The following is a 12,209-nucleotide window of genomic DNA, read 5'->3' on the forward strand; positions in this document are numbered from 1 at the left end:
AGCTGGCAGGTTATACACTCCATCGGCAAGACAGAACAGCAGCCTCAGGTAAGACACGGGGCGGGGGCCTATGCATGTGAACAACAGCTTGTGCACGATATCTAAGGAAGTCTCGAGGTCTCATGAGTATCTCACGATAAGCTGAAGACCACACTATCTACCTAGAGAGTTTTCATCTGTATTTTTTGTAGCTGTTTACATACCACCATAGACTAAAACCTCACTCAATGATCTGTATGCCGCCATGAGCAAACAGGAAAACGGTCATCCAGAGGCGGTGCTCCTATTGGCTGGGGACTTTAATACAGGGAAATTTAATTCAGTTTTACCTCATTTCTATCAGATTGTTAGATGTTCAACCAGAGGAAAAATAATTCTAGACCACCTTTACTCCACACACAGAGACGCGTACAAAGCTCTCCTTTGCCCACCATTTGGCAAATCTGACATTAATTATATCCTCCTGATTTCTGCTTACAAGCAAAAATTAAAGCAGGAAGCACCAGTGACTCGGTCTATAAAAAAGTAGTCAGATGAAGCAGATACTGAAGTACAGGACTGCTTTACTAGCACAGACTGGAATATGTTCCGGGATTCTTCCGGTGGCATTGAGGAGTACACAACATCAGTCACTGGCTTTATAAATAAGTGCATCGAGGACGTTGTCCCCACAGTGACTGTACGTACATACCCCAACCAGAAGCCATGGATTACAGGCAACATTCGCACTGAGCTAAAGGGTGGAGCTGCTGCTTTCTTCGAGCGGGACTCTAACCCAGAAGCTTATAAGAAATCCCACAATGCCCTCCAACAAATCATCAAACAGGCAAAGCGTCAATACGGGTCTAAGATCGAATCGCACTACACCGGCTCCGACGCTCGTCGGATGTTGCTGGGAAAACTATGGGCAAACTATTACAGACTAGAAAGGGAAGCACACCTGAGAGCTGCCCAGTGACACGAGCCTACCAGACGGTGTCACGCCCTGACCTTAGAGAGCCGTTTTATTTCTCTATTTGGTTGGGTGTGATGTGTGTGATGTGGGGTGGGTATTCTATGTTTTGTTTTCTATGTTTCTTTATTACTATATTTTGGCCGGGTATGGTTCTCACTCAGGGGCAGCTGTCTATTGTTGTTTCTGTTTGGGAATCATACTTAGGTAGCCCTTTTTCCCTCCTTCAGTGTGGGTAGTTGACTTTTGTTAGTGGCACTATAGCCCTGTAAGCTTCACGGTCATTTCTATGTTTATTGTTTTGTTGGCAACATCATTATAATAAGAGTATGTACGCTCACCACGCTGCACCTTGGTCCACTTCTTTCGACGGCCGTGACAGGTGAGCGAAATAACTTCTATGCTCGCTTCGAGGCAAGTAACACTGAAATATGCATGACAGCATCAATTGTTCCGGACAACTGTGTGATCACGCTTGATACAGCCGATGTGAGTAAGACTTTCAAACTGGTCAACATTGACAAGGCCACGGATTACCAGGATGTGTACTCTGAGCATGCGCTGACCAACTGGCAAGTGTCTTTACTGACATTTTCAACCTCTCCCTGTCCGAGTCTGTAATACCAACATATTTCAAGTAGACCACCATAGTCCCCGTGCCCAAGAACACTAAGGTAACCTGCCTAAATGACTACCAACACGCAGCACCCACATCTGTAGCCATGAAATGCTTTGAAAGGCTGGTCATGGCTCACATCAACACCATTGTCCCAGAAACCCTAGACCCACTCCAATTTGCATACCGTACGAACAGATCCACAGATGATCCAATCTCTATTGCACTATATACTGCCCTTTCACACCTGGACAAAAGGAACACCTATGTGAGAATGCTATTCATTGACTACAGCTCAGCGTTCACACCATAGTGCCCTCAAAACTCATTACTAAGCTAAGGATTTTGGGACTAAACACCTCCCTCTGCAACTGGATATTGGACTTCCTGACGGGCCGCCCCCAGGTGGTAAGGATAGGTAACAACACATCCGCCACGCTGATCCTCAACACGGGGGCCCCTCAGGGGTGCTTGCTCAGCCCCCTCCTGTATGCCCTGTTCACTCATGTCTGCACGACTCCAACACCATCATTAAGTTTGCTGATGACACAACAGTGGTAGGGCCTGCTCAGCGACAATGATGAGACAGTCTATAGGGAAGAGGTCAGAGACCTGACCGTGTGGTGCAAGGACAACAACCTCTCTCTTAACATGATCAAAACATGGGGGATGATTGGGGACTACAGGAAAAGGAGGACCGAGCAAGCCCCCATACTCATCGACATGGCTGTTGCGGAGCAGGATGAGAGCTTCAAGTTCCTTGGTGTCCACATCACCAACAAACTAACATGGTCCAAGCACACCAAGACGGTCGGGAAGAGGGCACGACAAACCTATTCCCCTCCAGGAGACTGAAAAGATTTGGCATTGGGTCCTCAGATCCTCTAAAGGTTTTACAGCTACACCATTGAGAGCATCCAGATGGGTTGCATCACTGCCTGGTATGGCAACTGCTCGTCCTCTGACTGCAAGGCACTACATCGGGTAGTCCGTCCGGCCCAGTATATCACCGGAGCCAAGCTTTCTGCCATCCAGGCGGTGTCAGAGGAAGGCCCTAAAACTTGTCAAAGACTCCAGCCACCCTAGTCATGGACTGTTCTCTCTGATATCACAAGGCAAGCAGTACCGGAGCGCCAAGTCTAGGTCCAAGAGGCTCCTAAATAGCTTAAGACATAAGACTCCTGAACAGCTAATCAAATGGCTACCCAAACTATTTGCATTGCTCTCCAGGAACACTGCTGCTACTCTCTGTTATTATCTATGCATAGACACTTTAATAACTCTGCCTACATGTATATATTACTCTGTACCCCCTGTATATAGCCCCACTAGTGTTATTATTTGTCATTCTTATCACCTTCTTTTTTTGTAGGTATTTTCTTAACGGCATTGTTGGTTAAGGGCTTGTAGTAAGCATTTCACATGTGCTGAGAACCTGCTGTATGTGACAAATAACATTTTATTTTATTAGTTATTTTCCTCTGTATTTGCCTCTGTACGTATGTTTTCAGGGCAGCCACATAAGGATTCGTAATGAATTCTCTCCTTGCTGAGCATGTTGGACCATGTGGTGTTTCAGATCAACGCATGTGGCACTGTCTTTATCTACCTCTTATTTTCATCCATGCCTAACTAAACCATGTATTTCAAATAAAACTCCTACTAGTTTGACATAATTAAGTATTTCATACAGTTGGGGCTGCTTTAATCATCTTTAAATCCCCCAAAATATAGTCTAAATTAAATGTTTATGAGAACATAAGATTTTTTGTGGGAATGATCACAACCCAGAAAGCCTTGGACAAACATGTGGAACCTTCTAATTATCTGTAATGTTGAGAAATTACACACTGTGCGTGTTTGTGCATTTGTTTTCCATGCTAAAACATGACATAGAGTGCAGCAAACTTTTGACTATCTTTGAGATGGCGAAACCTAATACAATAATGAAAAATAATGAAAATATGGAACATTCCAAAGGCCCCCAGTTACTATGGAGGCATACCTATTTAATTATATTTCCTTCATTCCAATTAGATTTTGTTTTGGAAAAACAAAGGCTTGAAAATACTATTTTAGTGGAAATAGCAACTGGCCATTATGACTATCCAAATGGAGCCCAAATTATTTAATGGATGCCCCCTATTGACTGCAGTTTGCTGAGCCACAGTCGTGTTTGCCATCATGATTTGCTCAACCAGTCACCCTCTCTCTCCAATCCTGAAGAGGTGTGCCAATCATGGGTCTATTGTTTCTCTAACCAGGGAAAAAGGGAAAGATGGAAAGGAATGCATGAGTGCTATTTAGAAAACATTTACCACTTCATGCATCACTCTCGCTATGTGGCAATTTACACCCAGGTGGTCTAACTCAAAAACTGTTACAACAAGATCCCTTCACCACCAATGTTTTTGGCCTACTTTGCTAAATATCCGTGGAAGCGCTTCTTCAGAGGACCAATCATGCTCTTATCTGACGCCCTGCACAGAAAGTCACCCCACAGATGTACGTAATTATTAAACTATTAAGTTAACAATAAACTATACCAACACAAACCCCTGCATATGCTTGGCAGTGTCAATATGATTGGCAGTGTCAGGAACAAACAACACAGTGGGCTATGTTATTAATGAATGGGAGAGCAGGTCTGTCTGCTCCCTAGTCAAAATATCCAATAGGATTAGGCATTTTTCCAATCGAATCCTGTAGGATTCGCACAATCTTATAGGATTATATCTTACTTATATTCTTATTTTTTCAACTGTGTCAGAATCCTATTGGACTACTTTTTTCCTATTGGGACTCAAATCTAATCCTATTGTACCCTAGGATTCATGCAATCCTATAGGATTGTGTGTCACCTCTATCATAATCCTATTGGACAATTGTTTTCCCCCATTGTAAAACAAAAGACATCTGATTGGATCCTATTGGTTTTTGCAAAATCTTGTAGGATTTTGACACCCCAATCATAATTGTATTATAACTATTTTTCTTAATTGAAACCAATAAATTATAGTTTGTTGTCATAAATTCTAGTACAGTACAACAACAATAATAACCCATTTATTGTTGATCGGAAACAATAGCTCTATATTCATTTCTGTTTTATTCACCTTTAAGAAAGCCTCTCTCTTTGAGAGTGACTGACGACGTCACAGCAAGCACAGGCTTGCAGTGTTAATTAGCGACCAAGTTCAGCTCACTACCTGTGGCTGTGCAGACAATCTACAGTTTTAACTGTTTTGTCCTTCGCTGTGAGGGAATGCAAGAACTGTGGGTAATGTTACAGTATATGTTTCCTGACGAAGTTTAGTCATATTTTGTCATTGTGCAGCATTGTATGCAGTCGTTTTTATGCTACTTAAGTATTAGCCACATGTTGCTTGTCAGCTAACTACAGTAGCTAACTAGCTAGATAAGTTGTAGCCATTTGTATCTCATTTTTGAGTCACTGTATTGCTTAAGCAGATAACTATCCAGATGAACATGTATTATTGCTAAATATATATGTGCCTTACTATAGGCAAGTCCAACCTGTTTTCATGGTAGATCATCAGAAAAACCAAAACATATTTGGACACAGTCAGCCATTTTTAACTAATTAAGTAGAATACTATTGGAAATGAATGTTGAATGTTCCATTTATATTCCTAAAACACAATTTGAAAATGATACTGTCACTGCTTCACGTTGACAATAACTTTTGATTTATAGCCCAATGTCAAAACACCTTTTTGAAGTGCCCAAATCAATAAACAGTTTGTGATATATTGAAAACCTAAACATACAGTCATGTACTACACATACAGTAATCATATTACCTTAACAAGCACCTTATAAACTGCGTACGCACCAAAATCCCTGTTGTTTTGACAAGTGGCAATTTATCACTCATATTGATTAGGGGGGAAATCAGTTGTATGTGTATGCACTGTTGAAACAAACACAACTCAAAAAACACATGGGAACTGGATTTTTTTGGTATTTTATCACTTGCTAAAGGAACAAACCTGCTGAAGACAACCAGCTACATATTTGAGTGATGCAATTTGATTTGTAGGTACCAAAACGTAAAGAGAAACACACCACTTATTATTCAATCACTCATACCGATATCACATTAAAATCAATAGAACATGAGGGGGGAGTTAGGTTGCAGTCCTGTTCAAACTAACCTTAATAAAAACACACATGTAATCTGGGAATAATGTATACAGCTGATGTCGGATGTTTAAATACACTTAGGTTGGAGTCATTAAAACTTGTTTTTCAAGCTACCAAATACAAATTGAGTGTATGTAAACTTCTGACCCACTGGGAATGTGATGAAAGAAATAAAAGCTGAAATAAATCATTCTCTCAAATATTATTCTGACATTTCACGTTTTTAAAATAAAGTGGTGATCCTAACTGTCCTAAGACAGGGAATTTTTATTAGGATTAAATGTCAGGAATTGTGAAAAACTAGGTTTAAATGTATTAGGCTAAGGTGTATGTAAACTTCCGACTTCAACTGTAAATTGGCATGGGGTGTTGTTTGGCAAACCGTGCGAATATATCCTCCAAACACTGGCTCCGAGGGCATTATCACTTTTATACAACAGGTTACTAACATATTCAAATAATGACTGGCCTTATTATTAAATGTATTAAATCGTTTTTTCTCCCTCATCAATATACACACAATACCCCATAATGATAAAGCAAAAACAGATTTTTCGAAATGTTTGCAAATAGAAAACTGAAATATCACATTTAGATAAGTCAAACCCTTTACTCAAAAATTTGTTGAAGCACGGTACGTACTTGGCACACCTGTATTTGGGGAGTTTCTCCGCAGATCCTCTCAAGCTCTCTCAGGTTGGATGGGGAGCATCGCTGTAAAGCTATTTTCAGTTCTCTTCAGAGATGTTCGATCAGGTTTAAGTCTGGGTTCAGGCTTGGCCACTCAGGGACATTCGGAGACTTGTCCCGAAGCCACTCGAGTGTTGTTTTGGCTACGTTCTTAGGGTTGTTGTCCTGTTGGAAGATGAACCTTCACCCCCGTCTGTGGTCCTGAGTACTGGATCAGGTTTTCATCAAGGATCTCTGTACTTTTCTCCATTAATCTTTCCATTGATCCTGATTAGTCTCCCAGTGCCTTCAGCTGAAAAATATCCCCACAGCATGATGCTGCCACCACCATACTTCACTGTAGGGATGGTGACAGGTTTCCTCCAGACGTGACACTTGGCATTCAGGCCAAAGAGTTCAATATTGATTTCATCAGAACAGAGAGTCTTGTTTCTCATGGTCTGAGAGTCTTTAGGTGCCTTTTGGCAAACTTCAAGCGGGCTGTCATATGCCTTTTACTGAGGAGTGGCTTCCGTCTGGCCACTCAACCATAAAGGTCTGATTGGTTTAGTGCTACAGAGTTGGTTGTCCTTCCGGAAGGTTCTCCCATCTCCCCAGAGGAACTCTGGAGCTCTGACAGAGTTTGGCCGGTCGGCCAGCTCTAGGAAGAGTCTTGGTGGTTTCCAAACTTCTTCCATTTAATAATGATAGAGGCCACTGTGGTCTTGGGGACCTTCAATGCTGCAGAAATTAGTGGTACCCTTCCCCAGATATGTGCCTCGACACAATCCCGTCTTGGAGCTCTACGGACAATTCCTTCAACCTCATGGCTTGGTTTTTGCTCTGACATGCACTGTTAACTGTGGGACCTTATAAAGATTGGTGTGTGTGCCTTTCAAAATCATGTCCAATCAATTGAATTTACCACAGGTGGACTCCAATCAAGTTGTATGAACATCTCAAGGATGATCAATGGAAACAGGATGCACCTGAGCTCAGTTTTGAGTCTCATAGCAAAGGGTGTGAATACTTAAATACAAATATTTCTGTTTTTATTTGTAATAAATATGCACAAAAAAAAACAAAAAAAACTGTTTTTGCATTGCCATTATGGTGTACTGTGTGTAGATTGGTGAGGGGGGAAAAAAACAACGAATAAGGCTGTAAAGTAACAACATTTGGAAAGAAGGAAGGGGCTGAATACTTTACAAATGCACTGTATTTTCATTTAGAACGTTATTTGATATATTTATTCATACTATTTCACCCTTCCATGAGATATAGTCCTGACACAATTCTAGGGTTGCTACCCAATCCGGCTTGTATTTCGTTCGGTCGGTTCGGTTGCCAGAGACACGACCCAGACGTTGGTATGGCAAAGTTCTTATCCCTTGTTTGATAGCTATCCAACTATGACTAACTTACAGTCACGTCAAACAGTGCAGCCAGAAAAACAGCAAAGTAGCAATTGTTTAAGCTGTTTTCTAGTGACATTTATTTGGATACGTCCATAACAATGAGCTAATGATGCGCAATTTCACCTGGCATAGCAAAGGTGCTCTCTCGTCACAACACTATTGTTTAGAGGAGCTAACCAACAACACAGCTAACACAATCACTTCAAACTGAAGCTGGAAAGAATGCAAACCAAGCTGCGTTTCATTTAGTTTGACCTGTTTTGTATTGACATCTCTTTGTATATATCCATATAAATTATGCTGATTCATGATTTCGACTGACTGAGAAAAGCTGCCTGCCTGTCGGTCTCGTCCCGACCCCTACACATTCATTACTATGGGACAGCTGGAGATCGAATTTCAATATTGAAACAATGTTACAAATGTCAGAGAGACAGACAACAAGGTCTATACAAATCTCCGCTATTGAAAGCCCATTGCTTATCTAAACGAAATTGACATAATTTTTAGATGCTTTTTACAGTGGATATGATATTTTTTTATTGTCTGGCTGGACTGATGAGACAGTGGATGGCACAGTGAGATGGAACAGAGTAAAGAGGCTTTTCAACATCATGGCTTTAGCCGGTGTTAATTAACTTGTGGAATAGACTGCAGCTGGAATGTGGTTTTAACCAATCAGCATCCAGGATTAGACCTACCCGCTGTATAAAGGGAATTAATGCACGCTCTAGAATGCCCTTCAAGCCAACCAGAAACAAGTATTTAACAATGCCATGGTATAAAGGCCCTGAATGCTGATTGGCTGAAAGCTGTGGTATATCAGACTGAAAAAACAAATATTTCTGCTGTTCTAATTATGTTGGGAACCAGTTTATCGTATATGGCCAATACACCATGACTAATGGCTGTATCCAGGCAGTCTGTGTTGCGTCGTGCATAAGAACAGACTTCCAATACAAGAATCCAATAGAACAATCTGATGTAATTTTGGAAGCAGTCCTATTGGACTCCTATAGGATTGGATCCTATAGGATCCTATATGATTCCAATAAAATAATCCAATCGATCCTATAGGATTCCAGTAATTAAAAAGAATAAAGAATAAAATCCTATAGGATAGATTCCAAAATCTGCTAGGATATTCTATTGGATTCTAATCGTTTTTTAAATGTTTTATTATTGGAATCCTTTAGGATTGTTTAACTAGAACTGCCCCATACATCTCTATTTGCCAGTCAAGACATGGTTAGAGAGTATGGGAGACGCAGGCAGGAGAAGGGAACTAGGCGGGCTACTAAGTCTAAGGTATTGACTACTTTAACATGCTAGCTCAGCTTGCTTCCTGGTTCGTTTAATACAGCTGCTACAAAGCTGATGTTAGCTAGGTACTAGTACAGTACGTGGCACCCCAGCCTGCACATATCCTAACGCTAGCTACATAAACACATCTTGCCACTGTTTCTGACTTTTGTCATTGCTTAATCGGTGTTTTGCTAATCGACCATTTTTCAAGAATTATTTGATTAAAAAGGGAAACAGCCTGTATGGGTAACGAGTGTTACAGTCTATGAGTAAGCTAGCTAAATAGCTCCCATTGACATACAAACAATGGATACATGGGGCCTGTGCATGTAGCCCGTCTGTTGTATCTTCAGGGCCAAATTTAACTCTGTTATGGTACTATGGTCATGATTATGTTTTCATTTCTGCGGATGAGGAAAGCAATGGCTTGAATTAATTGCACATTTTTCATTCTAATTTTAATATAGCCACAATGCAGAATCAGCTGTAATGAGCAGGAAAACAAATTAGAGCAAAGCCTAAGGAATATTTCCAACAATCTCATTCTCCTTCTTCATAGCATATGGCTAACTATTTGCGACGAGGGTTCATTTGTAGATATGCAAGAAAATTGGTGCAGAAATACATATAATGACTTAATATAACTCAACCAAGAAGAAATATTGTTACTGAGAAACATATGGAGCTGTCAAAAATGATCACTTTCAACACAAGATACTGATGAGGACCATTTTAACACGTCTCACTCTGAACGGACTAATTGACATCATTATCAAGCAGAAAGGTAGGAGTTATAATCACTTCAATTAGTGCAGAGCCATGAAGCTAGGATAATGCGGCCATAATGTATATGCAATTTCATTTCATTTAGCTACCATCTGTTTGCTTGTAATTGAACGCACTGTAATATTTAGCTCCTCTGCATTTATTGGTTTGTTTGTCTCTACTGAGGGAAGTGACATTGTTGCTAGAATGTGCATGAACACGAGCGTGTGTTTGTGTTCATTATACACTCCCCTCCATATGTATTTGGACAGGGAAGCAAACGTTTTAAATTTGTCTCTATACTCCAGCATTTTGGATTTAAGATCAAATGTTTCATATGAGGCAACAGTACAGAATTCAACTTGGATTTCAGGGTATTGTCAGACTGTTTTACTGTTTTAGAAAATAGAATTACTTAATGTATCTAGTCCCCCCAGTGTGAAGAAGGCATAAGTATTTGGAGAAATTCACTTATAGTCCTTTAAAGTAGTCAAAAGTTGAGTATTGTGCCATATTCCTTGCACGCAACGATTACATCAAGCTTGTGACTATGCATTTTCAGTTTGTTTTGGTTGTTTTGCCCAATAGTAACTGAACGGTGAATGAATTCTTCATGAATAATGACGTTCAGAGGCTACAACAAAGCATGCTAACCTCTCACCATTACCAATAACAGGGGAAGTTAGACAGGGGGCGTTGGGGGGTATTATCTTTGTGCCTCTGTAACCTTCTCACTCATCATTATTCACAATTCCTTAATGATTATCTATGATTGTAGCATCCACGTGAATGTAAAGGTGTTCAGAGACTTCTTCCATTCTACCAATAAAAGTGACTATAAAATGGCACAAGACATTATTCCCCATTCAGTTCTTATTGAGCAAAATATAATCCAAAACCAACCGCTAATGCATCCAACGAGATTGTCGAGTCGCACGCTTGATGTAGTCATTGTGTGCAAGGAACTTTTGATTACTTTAATAGACTATAAGTGAAATTGTCCAAATACTCTGACTTCTTTAACTCAGGGTACTAGTTACATAAAGTGCTTTCATTTATAAATGGTAAAACAGATACTGTTTGGGTGAAAATACCCACAAATAAAAGCTGAAACATTCTATTTAAGTGCCAAATGAACATTCCAAATACATACAGTATAATAAGGAGGGGAGTATATGATACAGTATATGTGATAATGTGATAATTGATTAATTTTGCCCATCCCTCATAAGGATGTTAGGTTTTATGTACCCCAACCTAATCATTTTCTGAACAGTTTAAGCCTGTCAAACCACTGTCTAATTTATGTGTCTCCATCCATTCTCAAGTCTACACTCATTCTCAAGTCTACACTCATTCTCAAGTCTACACTCATTCTCAAGTCTACACTCATTCTCAAGTCTACACTCATTCTCAAGTCTACACTCATTCTCAAGTCTACACTCATTCTCAAGTCTACACTCATTCTCAAGTCTACACTCATTCTCAAGTCTACACTCATTCTCAAGGGGGTCCCAGGTCCAAAAGTCAACATGACATGAGAGTATGAATACCATGGGATTGGGGACCTTTGTAGTTATAGCAAAACCAGTGGGTGCTGATCTAGAATTAGTTTTGCATTTTAAGATCATCATAAATATAGAGGCAAGGACCTGATTCTAGATCAGTCCTGACTTCTACAAATCGTAATAGTTCTCCAGAAACCTCTTATACATATGGTCTCATCTGGTCACCGCTGCAAACACTTTTCAGAGAAGTGGGGGAGTGGAGGAGAGGACGACTTGAGTTTACTCCTTTCCCCGGTCTCAAGGGGGCCGTCTCTGTTGCTTCACACTGAGTGAGTTGTACGCTCACCAATATGCCATATGGGACCGCAAGCAGTTTCCTTTATCATCTCTTCCTTTATACTTGTTTTTGTTGTTGTGTTTGTTGTTTAGAAATAATCAAATGTTGATGGCTGAGTTGGAATGGACCATTAGATATGCGAGAATGTTCAACGGAGAACAGGAGCCCGGCAGTCTGCCACAGTCCATAACCAGCCTTGTGGTTCTCTTAATTTGATTATAATATAGTCATCTCTGAAGATTAGAGCTATTCAATTAAATATTCTAATTAACCTGAAGTATTAGGCAAATGATGCTAATTACAAATATTCTCAAGAGAGCGGCTAAGATGAGAGCCTCGGCCCACGATGATACTTCAGTCCAGTGTTTCGTAACATGATGATGCCCTATATCATAGGCTGTGCGAATATTAAATTGCCGGCTAATTTGCCTAAACCTCATTTGTTTAATGACATTAGCATTTTGTCTGAAAT

This window comes from Oncorhynchus tshawytscha, linkage group LG23 (genome assembly GCF_018296145.1).
Source record: "Oncorhynchus tshawytscha isolate Ot180627B linkage group LG23, Otsh_v2.0, whole genome shotgun sequence".
NCBI lineage: Eukaryota > Metazoa > Chordata > Actinopteri > Salmoniformes > Salmonidae > Oncorhynchus > Oncorhynchus tshawytscha.